The sequence below is a fragment of the Bombus impatiens genome, unplaced genomic scaffold, assembly GCF_000188095.3.
Source record: "Bombus impatiens unplaced genomic scaffold, BIMP_2.2 scf_0252, whole genome shotgun sequence".
NCBI lineage: Eukaryota > Metazoa > Arthropoda > Insecta > Hymenoptera > Apidae > Bombus > Bombus impatiens.
The window spans coordinates 16,393-34,964 of NT_176671.1; the positions used below are offsets into that span (position 1 = coordinate 16,393).

At 29.3% G+C, this 18,572-nt stretch overlaps 1 protein-coding gene across 2 annotated transcripts in view; it reads left to right on the forward strand.

Moving 5' to 3' along the window:
* The first annotated feature begins 12,639 nt into the window (after nucleotides 1-12,639).
* LOC100740982 (mucin-5AC) overlaps nucleotides 12,640-18,572 on the forward strand; it is a 97,630-nt gene continuing 91,697 nt past the window's right edge. For both annotated transcript variants that reach the window (XM_012384341.3, XM_012384340.3), the window contains exon 1: nucleotides 12,640-12,743. The gene's annotated coding sequence lies outside the window, so the exon portion shown is untranslated. The remainder of the gene's footprint in view (nucleotides 12,744-18,572) is intronic.

Sequence of the window (18,572 nt, forward strand, 5' to 3'; positions counted from 1 at the left end):
TTTATTTATAATTATTTATGTAGTTTTGAATTAGGTGGCATTTTATCCCACCATCGCGCCATGACGCGGCTAACAACCAATACTAACGCATACATTATCACAAATGCACAATTATAGGCAAAGTTCACTGTAGCGATACCGAATGGTTTTGGCAAATTTCTCGAATATTAAAAGGATCCAGCAGTAACATACAAAGGAAGAAGTTCAAAATGTTAATTTCTACAACGTATTAAAAAAAGAATCATCGAAATGCAAGATGACGGCAGCTTTTTAAATAATTAGCCGAATTTGTTGTGTTCTAATAATCTATAATAGTATTTTAATTCTATACATACAAAATGTTCCTCTTTGCTTAGAAATATTCCTATACATATATATATTTTCTTAAAAACATTTTGTAATCTATCTTGCTAGACATCTGAGATTTTCAGTTCATAATGCGAGGACTCTTGTGGTATTTGGTTACATTAAATAGAAATATAAACGCTTAATGCAAATTGTCGGTGCAATCAACGCGCGCTCAGGAAACCTGTTATTTCTGTTGAAGATACAAGGAGACAGCAAAGGCTTCACAGGCTTCGTAAGCGATACGAAAGAACGAAACCGAGACTTTGCTTGAGTAAGCCTGAATAAACCTTGAGACAACCGGCCAAAACCCTTCTCTCGTTTTCTGTTTCCTCTCCTCTTTCTCCCGTACCTGCCTTTCGTTCCGAGTGTCGTCGTCTCTCTTCATCTGGTCAAACCTCCTCGAGTCTGACACGGATCAACCATGGTGTTCTGGATTTCGTTTCCTGCTTACGCCAGATTCTCGGATAAATCGGAGATTACTTGAACGACACAAATTGCTGCGAATCGTTAAACGCGTATTTTACTTAAATAAAAGCAACATAAAAGGATATTTCGCCTATCTTATACCTGTACTTATGCTTTGCACTTGCAGAGGATTGCTTGATTGTTCTAAAATCTAGAAAAAGAAATACAGCAGAATCCTGATTATTATAATACCGATTAAACATTTCACAATTAATATTGTGCATACACAATATGCATACATACGCATATTGTATACGCATATATAACATACTTTATATTTTACTAATTAACTAAATAAATGTATTTGTTTTCTGTTAAACTTCAAATGTTAGTACGTTACGTTTTTATGTGTACAGAAGTATTGGAAAAACTTGTGTTTTTATCGCTAATAGTTAACAAAAGATCATTTTTCCCAGAAGCTAACAAAATTGATTAATTCAAAATTTCTTTTGTCTTTTGTAAGAAAGATAGGAAACAAGGATAAAAACTAAAAGAACAAGAATCTTCTATAACAAAGGTTTTGTTTCTGTTTAACACTAATAATAATGAAATAGTTTAAAATAAATGATCGTCCCTTATGTGAAAAAGTTGAATTATATGAAAGTTATTGGATTATTCTAACGTTTATCATGATTAGTTGAAATAATCAAAAGTCCACTGTAAAGAGATTTTGTATTAGGATGTTTATTAAAAACAAACTTTGATTTACTTTTGAAACTGAAAAAGAATAATTTTGAATAAATTGAAAATTTTGTTTCGTTTTTTCGGCTAAAAAGAATTATAGTGTTTTTATAGTTATTACGAGAGATACTATTGAATTTGGAATTAATATCTTCTGTATATGCTTTTTGCTTTTATTAAGAAATAGACATTTTTATAATTTTTAGTGAGAAAAAGAACATTTTTCTTTGAATTATAAAATACTCAATGTGGTATGCCTGTTATACTATTCAATTTGGAGTATAATAGATGTTTCTATTAAAACTACCTCAAAAAACTTTAGAGTTGAAAACACAAATTAGTGTATTGTATTAGTGTAGTGTACAGAGCTTCCGGAATATTAATTGAAGTGAATATCACTCTTTAACTTAGGATTTCAATTTTGGAGATTTTAATTTTTATAACATCCCTTTCTATTAAAATATATTATATAATATACATATGACGATTTACTTTATGGGGATTTCCTTATTAATTTGCTTATAATTGTTCTTTATTTAAATGTACGATATATTACCATATTAAAAATAAACAATCTGCTGATGATTATTGCCGATTTCAAACGACGTAAAAACATCTGATAGACAAATTCCAATATGAAACTGTTCTTTTTGAATATAATATTGATCAGTTACTGCTTTCTCGTTTTCTTTCAATTGATATTTTGTTAATCTCGTTAAAAAAATTTGTTTTACAACTGCGTTACAATATTCATATACACAACTCAATTTACTTTCCAAAAAATGATTACATAGTCTTTTTTCTACCATCTACAAGGAGGAACCTACCTACGTAAAAAACGGAACAATATATCAATGTTCTTTTACTATAAGTTACAAATCATTACCAGTATTGATTAGAATATTAACAATTAACAATTATATTAACAAGTAACAATTTTATAAATTTTGGTCTCTGTTTTTCACAAATGTTACATGAACAACTTTCTAACCAAATATGCCAACAGAAACCAAGAATACATGGCAATTAATACACAGACACCTACTATACAGAAAGTCACATAAATTAGAAAATACAAATAATTTAATGTACTGTACTATCAGTTAGATTAGAATAGAAACATCGATTAAGACAGCAATCCTAGACAGTGCGAAGACAAAGAAGTGCGCATGCTGCGATACAGCATTTTATCTAAAATTCGCGATACAGGCACGCCAGCCGTTAATTGGGTGAAAGCGATGCGAACGACCGGACGACGAAATTAATTAAGCGATTAACTTAGGTAGGTCGCGAGACTTCGTTAAGAGGTTAAGTTTCGAAATTGGGGACAACCGAACCGAGGTCAGAGTTCCTAGCTCGAAAGTGACATATAACAATGTATCGTACGCCCACGCCTGATATTATAATTTAAGACGCGAAAGATACATTTGGTGGGATGCTGTGTTGCAATTGTGTGTGCTCATATTGATCAGCGAGCGATGCGAGAAAAAAATTAGCACAAGGACGCTGTGATTTATCGGCATTTAGTGGCGGGACCGATACGTTCGCGAATAGAGATGACATAAATAAGAATTATCAGGGTAACTTTGATCAAGTGAATCCTACTTTGGGATTGCTTAGTGTATTAGTTGAAGGGGTTTTATAAATATTTTAATTTTTTTTAAATATGTACTCACTTATGTTATATACAGATAATTAAAATTATTTCAATAAAAGTAAATACTAATATTATTAAATATTTTTGCATATTTCGCATATAATGTGCATTTTGTGTATTTTTACTTTTTTAAATTTCACATAAATTTCACATAAGTATCTGCAGTGTCGTAATTATAAAAAATTTGATATCACAGTCATATTGACTTGTTTGGTAGTCATTTTGTTAATTAAACGAATGAAGGTAATTTTCATATTTCAACCCAATCCAAAGGAGAAATAACAAAAAGCTGATCATTATATTTCATGTCCCCTTTGATTTCATACACCTTTTATTTCTAACGAACATTTTTTTGAATAGCAAGTATTCGAGCAATTTGAAGTTGTCAAACTCAATGATTATGACAAGTTTGGCTTAGAGGGAGATTATCATTATAGTATATCTTATACTATAGAAGCCATTAATCAGCTTTATCGTATAAATTAGAAATCCGAAATTATAATTAAATATGGTATGTATAAAACTAAGTAATCTTGTTGAAATTGTTATAGTAAAAAATACTATAATATTGAAATATTGATAGATGCTATAATATTTGAAAGCTCTTGGGGTAGTATAAACGTTCCAATGCAATAAATTTACTAAAATTTCCTAATTTCAAAACGTATAAAACACAGGAAGAAAAAAAATCATTTGCTTTGTTATTAATTAGTTTACATCTGATCCACAACTTTCTTTCGTATCGTATTATTGACTTTATAACTTTTTAAAATATATTTGTGACATAAATTGAAGTAATAGTATGAATAATAAGGTATAAATATCATAAACACACACACACAGAATCTTTTATTCAGAGTTATATGTATATGAATTTACTATTGTAGAATGATATCTAGTCTCGGTCTTTCGAAATACATTTTGTTGTAACAACTGATATACATAAAAAAATTCCGGGCCTATGTAACATTGCAAGCCATTAATCGTTCAACACGTCAACGCAAATATGTCCTCGACCAACAGTCGAGTAAAAGTAGCCATTTATACAATCTCTCACATGGCAAAAAAGTGAGTAAACGGTCAGTTTCCCTTTTAAGATTATTGATTGAAATATTTGTTTATAATTGGAACTTTAAAATAATTATAATATACTATGCGTAATATTTGCCTATGAAGTAGACTTCAAAATTCTTTTAAACAGTTCCTTCGTTTGATTGCAGTACTTTACTTGCGTTTCAAAATATTAATATTTTATATAGCCTATAATTTTAAATTTCGTCGTATATTTGTTAAAATATATTAAGCGAAAATTATTGTCATGTTAATAGTATTGATGGAGAATGAAAATACATACTCGTATTACGCTCATTATAGCAAATTAAAATTAATGTGTAATTGATTGATTAAAATATTATAATCCACAACAAATCGTATATTTTATTGTATCATATATTAATCGTATATTTATTTATTATTATATAAAAATTTGCGGGTATCTATAATATAAAATTATATTCAACTTATATTACATATATTTTTCGATAACAACTCATAATTTGCAGAATAATACTAAAGTTTAACATATGATACTATACAATTTTCTATTTAATATTCATGTTTATATTTGATTATATTATATTTATATTATATTTATATTTATCATATACATAGTTGGTAATACAGTTATTAATAAATAATATAGTTTTTAAGAATGAATATTTTTCACAGCAAAAAACTTAAACTTATTATAGTTTTCTGTTCAACGAATATACGAACACTACAATCTATCATTTGCAATAAATTAGTTTTTTATTACATTCATTTTTGCATTGATTTACACTGAATTTCTTCTAATGTAATCTACATACATATTGTATAAAATAACAACCAAAAGAGAGTTAGTTGTAGCTGTTACTTAATGGCCAACTTTATGACCCAATTTATTGCTAGTACACGTATAAGAATGGTTATGATATTTTATGCCTTGGAAACAAGGAAACAGTTTGTAAAAATAAAAAGTCGAACAGCTCGACTTTCCTCAACTCCTTTTATTATTGAGATAAATTTAATCATTTTTCGCGCAAAGAAGCCCCTTTCTTTCGAAAGCACGTAGTCCCTTTGACACTAGATATTTTCTTTAACAGCGTTGTATGGTTTCCTACCGTACCTGAACCCTTGTAACGGTGAAACAATCAGTCTGATAATCGAATATTACTTTTTAACTGTTCTATGACTCTCTATGTTCATGTACTGTAAAAAAGCAATACAATTCTTAATTCTGCTGCGTTCTTTCGTTCATATTCGACCCAACTGCATATTTCTAACTTTAATATCTCCAGCATGAAATATAAAAAATATATTATCGATATATGTATATATCTCAATCTTATGATAAAATTTTTTCTAATACAATAAAAAGTTATTCTTGTTTGCTAAAGTGTTAAAAGCAATATTGAAATATAAAAATTTGAGAATCGAGACAGGGTTTTTAGTGAAAATTTTAATAAAGTTCAAGAACTATGACAATTTTTTGGTATATAAGTTTAACTAATTGGAAATGAAGTTATCCAAAAAATGTTCATTTGGTATATAGGGAGTTGGGTATTATACAGTGCAAATAATTTGTTTGTAGGTGTAGTGACGGAAGAGATATCATAGTCCAGTTAATTTTATGATACCGTTTGTTGAAACGGGCACAATCGCAATCAACAGAATCAAAGATTAACGCAAATCGCTAGCTGAAGGTTACGTAACTGCACCGATTAGCTGTATCAAATGATGACAATTAGGCTGTGAAATATAAATAAAGACCGAGCTTCTTATTTACCCTTATGCTTCTTATGTATATGTACCTTTTCCATAACAGTGCTACATATGCATGTATTTATATTCGTACCAGGTCGATTCTTCCATTTTTGACCAAATATTCCTTCTGTGAAAATAATGCAAATATAGCTTAAAATTACACAGAAATGGATTTTAATTTTCACTTGCCACTATTTATCATGTTATGTAATTATCTTTCAAGGTGTGCATCATCATTAAAAGAACTCGTGTTTATCCATTTCAAAAATGTTCTTTTATCACTTTTTAGTAAGTTGTCCGTTTAAACTCTACTATCGTAATAGTAAGCATAAAATTAAAATGAAATTTGATAATTATTTACAACGTGAGCGACCTCACTAATTTCCATGACCTTAAAATATGTTGCTAAGGTCAACATTCTGAACAACCTTTCTCTATACATATTACGGTCGTTTGGCGTTAATTTTCGAGATATTCTTTCTCAAAAATCTTCTGTTCAATTTTCGTTACGATTACATTTCATTCTGGCATAAACGAACGCTTCACGACGTCCGTACATTTGTGTAACTCAACTGATATTTATATAATCCAATTCACGTTCGATAATCATTTTCAACTTACATAAGAAAGAAAAAAAATGGATTAGGTTTCTGTTAGATAATTATTCGGCTGTCAGGAAGCGTTCGATAACGCTACTGTGAAATAAGTTATGATATTAGATAATAAGCCAGATCAATTCATATTAATTCAATTATAATACAATAATGTGCAACTTTATTATTATAATGCATTTCATATTAAACTTTATATTGTATAATTGTTACTTGAAATTGTAAACATTACATTGGAAAAACGGACGACTAATCGATTATCAAAATCAGACATACTGTCTTTGAAACAGAAACTTTTGCGAATATCTCGGAAACTAAAGCCGGCCGACCGTAATATGTATAAGAAAAAGTTGTCCAAGATGTTGACCTTGAACAACATGTTTCAACGTCATTGAAATCGGTAAGATCGTCCCCTTTGTAAATAATTATCTGAAATTATTTTGAAATAAATTATTATTTTTATAGTTCGAATATTGTATTATTGCTTTTGTCAACAATTTAATGAAACGTATTAAATAAAAGAACAAATTTTCTATTTTATTATGCTGTAGAATACGACCTACTAACATGTTTTTGTATGATCCATAGTATCCATAATGTGTATCTATGCACGTGAAATGGTCGCATTGTTTTATTTGTTATTTGGTTTCAAATATAATCATGACATTCGTCTCTTATTAGAGTGTTAGTGAAATTTCAAGATGTTTCGTATACCACAAATAACATAGTTTATAAAAGACTTTTACAAATGTTCGAATATTTTCTTAAGGCACTGTACGTACTAGCGAATATCACCAAGATAACCATTAACCATTTCTTTTATCCTATATTATACCATAAAACATAACTACTAAATATCAATATAACTCTAACAGACAAGTAATAATCGATAAAAGAAATTTTAAAAACCATTAGAAGAAACAAGTTACATGCTTTCTATCAACGAAAGATCAAACAAAGTCAGGGTTTGATATAGAAAGCGCTATTGTCTCTGTGAAACGAATGGATAGTGCATTTAACCTATAGTGTTTCCGTTATTTGAAAATTGGTTTATCCTCCATCGCTATTCGTAGGCGTTTGCACCTATCTGGGCTACACCTACATTGACAATGGATGAACGTTGGTGAAAAACGAAATAGATAATGGTAGAACGGCCGACATTTCCTGTGCGCCGGTCGTCGCACTGAATTTTTATTTCAACGAGTTTTCGTACGTACGCCTTGCCACATCGCTGCATCGGCGGAAACAATGTTTGTCATGGTAGCAACGACTTCCTTCCGCGATTTATTTCACTCCTGGTAACAAAGCAAACCGTTGATCTGGAAGGCACGGTACATCCATAGTTGCTTACAAACTATCTCGACATATTTATAGATGCTGTTCAGTCTTGAAAATATGGCAGCCATGATGAGTGTGCATACTTGATTGGGATTGTTTGTTGTGTAGTTGTATGTAGAGTGTAGGATGGAATGGTATGATATCACGGTATGACTAAAAATCTAATTGTTTAGAAAGAATATAATTAAGTTATTCGTTTTTTGGAAGCTGCTTTCACTTTGTTTTCTTGAGAATATTAGATTTTTTTTTTAAACGTTACGATTTATAATTGTTAAAAGTCTTAAAATAAATCAATCTTTTTCGAAAATTCAAAAACTTAATCTACGATTTCAATTAATTGCTTAATAATCTATTTTACTGGCTAATGTGATTATAAATATCAATTTAAACAGAAACGAAAAGCATAGAGTAAAATTATTACTACTAATAATCGTAACGATTTACAAACATTTAAATAAACTGTATATGAACTTCACAGATAGCTTGCTACTAATCTATCTAATCGTGGACAAAAATTTTTTGATACTTTTTATTATCTGAGAAACTCTGAAAACGTATTTACGTAATCATGAGCATATTTTAAATTTTCAAAATATTTGTTATAATTATTTCAAAAGCTTAATCACATGGTAAATGATACTATATGAAAAAGTTAATCGATTTCTACTAGAAAATTCAGAATAAAGAAATTGGATAATGTTTATTCATAATACAACCTTATTTTATTAAAAGACATGATTTACTGTAGTTCCGAATTGCAAATGAAAAGACAAAATTGCATAATGTAAAAGGGACAATTATTATAAATATACATAAACATGAAATAGTATCGCATTGTTTAAGCAAACTATTGGTACATTTGGTTTCAGTGGAAAAAGCCGCAAATTTACCATATTCAGGAATAAAATTTCATTCTCTCCATAGGCGTGTTTAAATTCAATAAATGCATGCTATTGCAAAAGCTAGAAATTCCAGAGTTACAATTCAATTATTTTCCAATTCTGGCAATTGGTCCTGTGTATCGATTTTTCGCGGATATATACGCGATTACAAACGTGTACAGTTCATCCTGTAACAAGTCAGGGAAACAAGGAACGGAAAGGAAATGTAAATTGTCCGAGTTCAGGCTGTTGTGATGTAAATAATATAAATCAACGTTTTGACTGCATTCGTTGAAATAGCTTGGATCAAGCGGTATGAAACGACAGCGTATGGAAATCGGATTTATTGCGAATTTATCGCACCGGTTGTTTTGATTCAGTCTCAAGTTGTATTAATATTGACTTTTGATTACTCTTGTTAATTAGAAGAACAAATTATGTGCTCACAAATTTCAGAAATTTATACATTGAAAAATTTATTTTTCCAAACTGTGTACATTTTCAAACTTTCTATATTTTTAAAATACACGTCTCTGAGATTCCACTCATAATAAAATTTATGTATATTTTTTAATAAATATTACTCTTAATTGTTTTATTCTAATGTCATAAATTTGGACAGATTACATGGTAAATACTTTATAAACGTACACTGTTAAATTTTACTTAAGGTTCTGTACTTTTTAAGCCAAATCACTAATATTCGTATCCTGTTCTAAATATACCAATTATTTTCATATCTTTTGCTCGTTCATATTTTTAATTATAAATGATCTTGTCTTTATTTATTCTTGTCAATTTATCCAACCATCCATAATGCCAGATCTGCTTATGAAATCTGTATTGTAGTCAATTGTCATACCCTCAGTCATATTCGACAATCCATCAATTCTGATAATTTTCTAACGGTTTCGTTTTCAAAGATATTCTAACTTCAAAATTAACAGTATCTTTCAATATTTCTACCTTGTACATGAAATTACTTGAACTTGTACTTCTACCTTGTACATGAAATTACTTGAACACTTACCACTGGAAAATTTTATATCCATACTGTGTATATACGTATATGTGTTTTATATAAAATATTTTGAAATAGTATTATGATGAGACACTACTGTCATGATTATATTAGTAAAATTTAAGAGCGATTTGAAGATATATCTAAAAAATACAACATATTTATTGCAAACATTTATTTAGTAAAGTGGTAGAATACGGAATAAATAACCATTTTAGGTATGTAAATGTTAAAAATGGTTTTACTGAATATTGAGGTTTATTGATCTAATGGATAATTAGCTGATCAAATGTTTTGTGATCTCAGCGAAATACGTACTTGATCTAAATATTTTGTAGTTTCTATGCACATTTTCAGATTTGTTTTATATTTTATCGATATGTCCATGATAATCGAGTATCATGACAGCGCTAATGAAATCTCAAAATATTTCGTATAATACACATAACATATTGCACACAATACAAGTTCGAATACTTTCGTCAGTCTGTATATTTATACCTGACTAAATTTCCTCAAACATTGTAAAACTCTACATTAACGTTCCCTATTGCCAAATGGCTACGCTAATAACCAAAATAGGAGAACGAGAGAAGAAAGAGAAAGGGAAAAAAGGATAAGATCTGCCCGTTGACTAAGCAACGATTGACAGTTTCTTCTACTCTTGGGCGAAAGTTCAGCAAAGCGAGGTGAAGGCACGAAGGAAGAATTGCCATGAGTGAACAAGCAGGCCCCAAGCTCCGTCTGCCCACGTATTCGACGTGTACTCGTATATGTACATCGCATACATAGACCGCGTTCACGGGTACCTGCATGTATGGAACCGCGGTAACCCATGAATGATATTATGCCTTGCGGTTGCTTCACACCAAGCTGGATCTCATCGTATTATCGTCACCTTCTGAAAACCGGACCGGAGTACCGGTGACCCGTCCTTCTCTTTTCCCTTTTAGGCTGAGAGATTGGGTAATACATATAGTAATCGAAATCGTTTTCTTCGAGAACGCCATGACTTTATCCGGAATTCCTTCCTTTGACCTCCTTGAACGAAACTCGAGACTTTTATCATCAAGTGGAAGGCGTGGTAATATTGCCAACGAGTTAAGGCGGATTTGACAAATTGAATGCTTTCTGAGTTGTGTATCTTGAATTAATGTTTCCTCCTGTTAACGCGAATGGTAATTTAGACAAACTTGACGATTACTTGATGATTAATTCAATGTTTTAATATAAGATTGTCAGAGAAAGGACGTATATTAAAATCTAAGTGTTAACGCTGCAATTGTGTTGGGTTTTATATGTTAATTTTTAAGTTTTGATAGTTATTACTAATAACTTATTAGTAGGCTGTGAATGTTTATGTAAATTTGCACTTTTATATAGAATCTAAATAGAGATTCGTATTCTATTTTATTTTGTATATTTTACATATTTCTTTCTATATTATGTATATCTCATATATTTTCTAACATTTGAATTTCCCATAAATACGTAAATATTATTAGACTGCGGATATTTATGCAAATTTTTATAAACACGACTAACTAAGTTACTAAATGTGAATTATTTTTACCTTTTTTTGTGTATTATATGTTTTGCATCTTTAAATTTTGTATAAATGTATAAAAGTCCGAAATCTAGTTACTGTAGTTTGTTTCTGTTGTGTATGTCTTGCAAAGGAATATTTTAGTTAAAAATAAATAATAAAGTATGATACATACTTAAATTAGTTAGTATTAGTTAGATTAGTAGAAAATAGCGGTAAATCAGAGATATTATTTATGATAGAATGGATGATTTTTAAATCTTACTAGATCCTATATTTATGTCATATTTGAACTTTCTTAATGAGTAGTTTCATGTTATCCATTGTATATTAGTATTTATTTCATTAATTGTTGAAACAAAAATTGACTGACATTTTAACTGGTTGATTTTGAAATGTTACGATCCACATTATAGAATTCTTTGCCTGTCTTATTCAGTACTTCGAAGCTAGTGAAATATAACCGAAATTCATGAAATACAAAATAAGGACCAGGTTTGTGTACATTACGACCCACGAAATCGTTCCTGTAGTAAAGAAAGACTCGGTTATCAGAGTATTAATATTACTAAAAGTAAACCACGATAAAAAAGTTTATCAAAGTTCTTTCACTGATGAGAGCGGTATGCAGGAACTAGGGTTAAGATCAATGATGACTTTTACAGTTCCTCGGTAAATGAGAAATATAATTGATTGAAATTATTTACATCTCATCGGCCTCGTTCTCCAAATTACTAGTGTTCTCTCGCTACAAATCACAGATCACAATGTTTAGAGTAATCAAAACAAAAGTTTTTAACAGTGTTTCGTGGGATATAATTATACAAAGTTAATTATGAAAAGCATAATTGTGCAAATAAATAAATGAAGGGACTAATTAATGAGAGTAATGAAGATTCGAATACTAAAGGCAGCGAAGTGACCAACGATAATGTAAAGGAGAGAAAACATTCAAACTCTCCAGATACTTACTAAATAGAACAAAATTTTGGTGTTATCTATTGTATGCGCAGAATGTTGTATGTGTAGAAATGTTGTTGTTTATATGACAAAAGGAAAAAAAAGAAGAAGAAAAGGTCTGCTACGTATACAACGCTCTTAATGCCTGGTGCAAACGAGCAGTATTCTAAAACGCAGTGGCAAATTATCGCGGCGATGACGCTGCAGCAAACTGCTCGTCTGTGCCCTGCCTAAGACATATGCATAATAGAGATTAGTTACATCATACAGACGTTCGCATGATACTATGTAAATTTAGTAAAATAAAGCAAGTCAGTTATACTCTATTCAGCGAGAAAAGTCAGTAGACGTAGGCAGACAAACGCTACCAGAACAGGAGCGTATTCACAACTTTCAGATACCGTAACACTTTCTACACGAAATTCTTAAAGTGAGTATAATTGACAGAAAAGTTTTATTAACTCCTTTTATATGTAAAACAAATAATACAATGAATAATATATTTTCAACCATTTTGAGCAACTTTTCGTGAGAAATGGGTGTTTAGTATTACTTGATTAATTTTTTGTTACAATGATAAGAAAAAGATAAGCTACGTTTCAGTTCACATCATTATAGAGGAATTATATAATCATAATTTATTAATATTTTTCTGACAGTGTATTTAGACATCATTACATTACTATTTGTTTCACATCGTTTGATGTTTTTATTATTGAGTTAATGTTTCTTACCATTTACTAAAATAATGTAAAGTAATGCAAAGATTTGTTGTATATCCCTAACAAAAATAAAAAAGGATGTTACGGTTGTTTCAAAGTAAGCTTTAGAAACAGATTTTTTTATATGAATAGATGTACAGTGTCTATAAAAACTATTTAATCAAAATTGAATACTATGAATATAAAATGTAGAACCTGATAAGAAAATACTTCATTAAGAGATAAAGGCAAGTACGAATACTTTTTGTAGCCTCTGCATAACGAAATTAAAATCTTCATATCGCACCATAATCCGGGCTACGGTAATTGGAATATCAATCCGAGGTCCTTAATACCTAATTATTTCAACATCAAGCATTTTTCATTTTTCACGGAAGCGGATGTTCGATCTGTTTATTATCTATTGTGAATTACTTCTAGTGTGATTAATTTATGCAATTATGGGAAGAGTTTGAGTTAATACAAAACGAGGCAACCTTGTAAGTCAATGTCTATCATGGAGTAGCGGTTGCCCTGCAATTTACAAGGCTGATCATGATTTGCAGTGTAAATACATTTAGTTGCACTAAATAATTACAAGTAAAAACTACATCAAAACAATTTTAAAAGTTACTTTAATACTTTCAGTAAAGAAAAGCTTTAATGTCTTCAAGTTTTCCTGGAACAATGAGCGAAAAAATATATGTAGTACCAAATGCAATACTACTTAAAGAAAACTTCCTGAATAGAAACTTGATTATCAATCTTGATCGGAAAGAAATAATAGTATTAAATAGAACCAGAATACACCACATGAAATTTAATATGTAAAATGGATTCTCCAATTTGTAACATATATATATAACATATATATAGTGTATCTTAGCAAAATAAGATCACCCAAATATTTGACTTATTTACTATCATAGGAAAAAACTTCTTCGGATAAAGTTAAGCTGTTTGAGGGGGAACATGTAATGGTGAACAAAATTTTTTGTCAAGATCATTTTTTTATCAGATTTCAAGATTATCGGTATGTTTTAAGATAGAACTCTATATTTTTTTATTCATCAATTGACGCGTTTTTTATTTTATCTATACAAAGGATCAAGGTGCTTGTGTCTGCAAATGCTTAGTCTAAAAAATATTTCAACTTCAATTTTGTAAAACTTGACCTATGAAAGACAAGGAAAGACGCGAAGGACGTTCTTGTGCTTATATCTTTTAAACTATGCATTTTCCGAAATAAGTACCTTAATACTTTTGTATAGAGAATAAAACTTACAACCATTGATGTAAAAGAATACATAGAGTTCTATTTAAAAATATATCAATGACCTTGAAATTTCCTAAAGAAAATGAACTTGAATTTCTTTCCATCATTGCATGTTTAACTTTGTCCTGAAAAGTCTTCTCATACAATCGTAAATAAGACAGATATTTAGGTGATGAAATCATCTAGCTGAGGCACCCTATATAAAAACCAATTATAAATTAAAAGTATCCTCCTTACAAAATTTAATACTCTATAATAAAATTTAATTTTCCAAAGTAAATTCATCGTATTTATTGTAAAACGGAATTAAAAAGAAGATTAATTTTTATTTATTTCAATTATTAATTATTTAATTCAATTTTGATACAATAACGTTTTAAATTACTAAAGTTACTCGTGCAAAATCTGATGTCAACTAATCGTTTATTGGTACTTACATTAATCGGTAGGTACTTGATTATGGAAAAACGATGATCGGTATGAATTGGAATGTATTGGAAACTAAGTTTAATAGGCTTTAACGGGATGCCAGGAGGCCGCCGTCGAGCACTTTAAATATGCTGTCAGAGCAATTGGGCTTAATCTCATTTGAGTTTAACGACTAAATGTCCTCGGCTTTTAGCCCTTTGTCTGCCGTGCAGACAAGTGGCATTCACGGGCGCCAGAACTTTATTCGGTATGATCGATCGACGGATCAAGCAATGAAACGGTTACTGTATGGTGTCACACAAAATGACTGCGTGAATAGTTGCTTTGACCGGTTGATGACCAAGAAGCTATTCAAGAAAGTATGAACAAACTACTAATATCGAGATTTTTTTCTTTAAATACGAATGTATCTGGCAATCAATGGATTGCTGTGGGGAAGAAACTCATCTGACTCCAACTGTTATGTAAGGATAGCTTGTGTAGGATATATGTGCTATGTTTAAGAAATGATGATTCCAGAAGGAGTTAAAATACTTCTTAAAGTTTCAATGTTTCTAATTTCTTTTGTCCTTATGAAAATGATAAGACCTTTTAAATTTTCAATACTCTGACTTATAAATTTATAAACACAAAAATATAGATACGAGATGCTTTCTTTTACGTATATTAAACAATATGATTACAGAATATTGTTTACCAAGAAAAACGTTAATCAATTTGTACGGTTGATAAAATACAGTATTTTCGAAGAAGGAAAGATTCCGGTATAGGCGGTGTCACTGATATAACTTCTTTGAATTATAAGAAAAAACAATCAGTATAGAAAAAAAAGGATTTAATAAAAATTAACAACACATTTTGAATGAAACAAATTATTGTGAATTTTTATAAAAATAATGGAATTATAGTGAAATTCATATTAAGAATTCTAAAGAGAATTTTGAACTGTGTATTTAAAAAAAATATGTAAATTTAACCAACCATTAAGTAGTTTACTATTTCATAAAGATTTTAAATAGTGAAAGATCACAGTAGATTAAACTTTTGCAGTCGGAGCATTGGATACCTAATCTAAACTAATTCATTATTAATATGATATTTTTATAAGTGTTTTAAAATTTCAGAATATATTTTTATATGTATGCAATCAATAACTCATCTACTCCGACATACCTCTATTAAATTAGTATATAATATAAAATGTGTTTTATACATATATTGAAACTGAAAATGATTTAATATATAAAGGACCACAGAGAATTAATGATACTTAAATATAATAATGCGAAAAACTTAAACTACCTATAGATAGTAAAATGTATCTACAGGTATGTATGTAGTATCTCTTTTTAAAATAGTAATAATGATTTTTAAATTCGATGTATTTCATTCAAAAAGAAAAAGATTCTATTTCTCTAATCGAAGAATTTCAACAGAAATACCGTTGTTCAAAAATAGTAGTATAATTAAGTTATAAAGTAAAAGCACTTTGTAAACTTTGATAACAAGAGCAAATGAAACTTTCTGTCGATATTTCGAAATAGGTGAATAGTCGAGTACCAGTTGCGGTTCACCTAAGTAAGCATTAAAGCGTGTCGTGTACGTTACAGTAGTCTTGCGTGCCTGGAATTGTTGCTCGGTGTAACGCTTTGATCGGTGGTTAATGCGAATACGTATAAAGCTTGCAAGCAGAATTGGTACGGTTGCGCGTGCCGTATCTTTGCTGAATCCGTTCAGCCATCAGCTTATCAATCAGCCAGTAATCGATAAAATTGTGACTGAGAACAAGTTTTATAGATTCGTCAAACTTTCCGTGATAAACTATTGTTAGATTTCTACGCATCTCGTTTGCTCTTACAATTGAAATATTTCATTCGAAGCATGGCTTGTGCAAACGAAGATAATTCAGAGATGCAAATTACCAATAAGGAAATTATTTCAATTGAAATACAGCAATAAGGCTCATGCAAATTATTTTACATCTTAATTATTACTTTGGAAAGAAAAACTCCATTTTCTTCTAATAAAGTGATTTCTAGACGAATTTGTTATTATTGTACATTGATGTATATATAATTCATTAATAGAAGTCATACTGTACTGCTTCTGTATATATATACGAAAAATTTATGTATTGTTCATATGCATTTCTTAATAATACCTATTACTTAACATGAAAATTAGGAATTTTATACTGAATGATTAGATATGGTAATTAAGATAGAGTACTTTATTGCAACATTTATTAAAAGGATAAAAAAATGTTGACGTATATTATATTTGCAAAATTACAAGTGTTAGTATTATTTTATATAAAGACATATAATATATAACAGAGTTAGTATTATTTTATATAAAGTATAAATCGGTTGCTAGCTAAAGAATCGTTCTCCTGAAATTTAGGTCAGTATCACAGTATGATAATGATCATTAAGTTTATCTGTTGTGATTAAGTTTCAAAACTTCGTTTGGCCATAATATCAATGGATATTTCCAATAATGTTACCTATTGTTTTCCGATAATATTATCAATAATTATCTATGACCCTAATAGATCACATGGAATAAAACTAACGAACATTGAAATTTATAAAACACATTACTTTACAAAATATTTCATACATGTATCTTTGAATTAGTTGAAGAATTGATAGTAAAATATAATACACAACTTTGTTTTCTTATTTCAATTAAAAATAATATTTTAATGGAAAACTAAATTTTGGTTTTTTAAACTTACTGTGTATTTCAAATTGTTAAAAAAGAAATAAAACAAAAATATTGAAACAAATTTCCTACGTATATTGCGTTAAAAAAAATGACATTAGTATATAAATACTGGTTGATAGTATAATGTTTATGCGATAATGAGCCTTATTTTATGATTCACCAAGTTCGTTCGAGTGATATCTTACCAGTTATTTTCCAAAACTATGGATTTGCTATCGAGCTCATTTTCAACTTCAAAGTCTAATTCTGTAATTTAGTAAATAAGATATAAGATTATTTAGCTTTACTGCAAGTCTGTTTGCGTTCTTAGTACTTACAATTATTTAATGCCGCAAATTTCTGAACTCGAATTAGTCCTTGATTTCTACTGTGATAATACTCTATTTCATACGAAGCAATTGCCAGGTATAATACTCTTTATTGTTCAAGTTGCTACTCAGATGCAATTAATATTTATGGGATAAATAGGTAAGTAAATAAAGACAGGCAGGTTTAATATAATTGTTTTGAAAACTTATAATAAAAAAAGTATTATTAACTTTTGAAAGCAAATAATAGAAAAATATAACTTTCATATATTACACACATGTATATATTAATGATTCAAATAAAGAAAATAAAATTATAGCTTATTATTAGTAATATTGCAGGAATTAAAATTTATCGCATTTTTATCTACAAGAAATTTTTAAATAATATTAAAAATGTACAATATTTGACAAAATCATGGTCATTATTGCATTCAGAATTTTATTATTGGGCATATCCATAGGGACCGATAATTGATTGTAAACTAATATTTGTTGATGTACCAATTAACTATCTTTGTCGCATTTCTCTCTATCATAATCAAATTTTCATAATCATTGATGACACTATTCAGGATCTACGTTTCTTGAATCTTTGATGAAAGGCCACTTTTGCTCTTATAATCTGCTCTGGGATTATTCAGTTATTTCAGTTTTTTGGAAAAAGTAGAAAGCGTGAGTCTAATAACGAAATTTATTGATATTATACTGCGTATACACTTATGTATATATATTTTTATAATTTTCTCATTGTCTCGATTACAACTTTCTGGTATCAGGTGTTCATGCGATTTTTTGTATACAAGCAAAGCGCG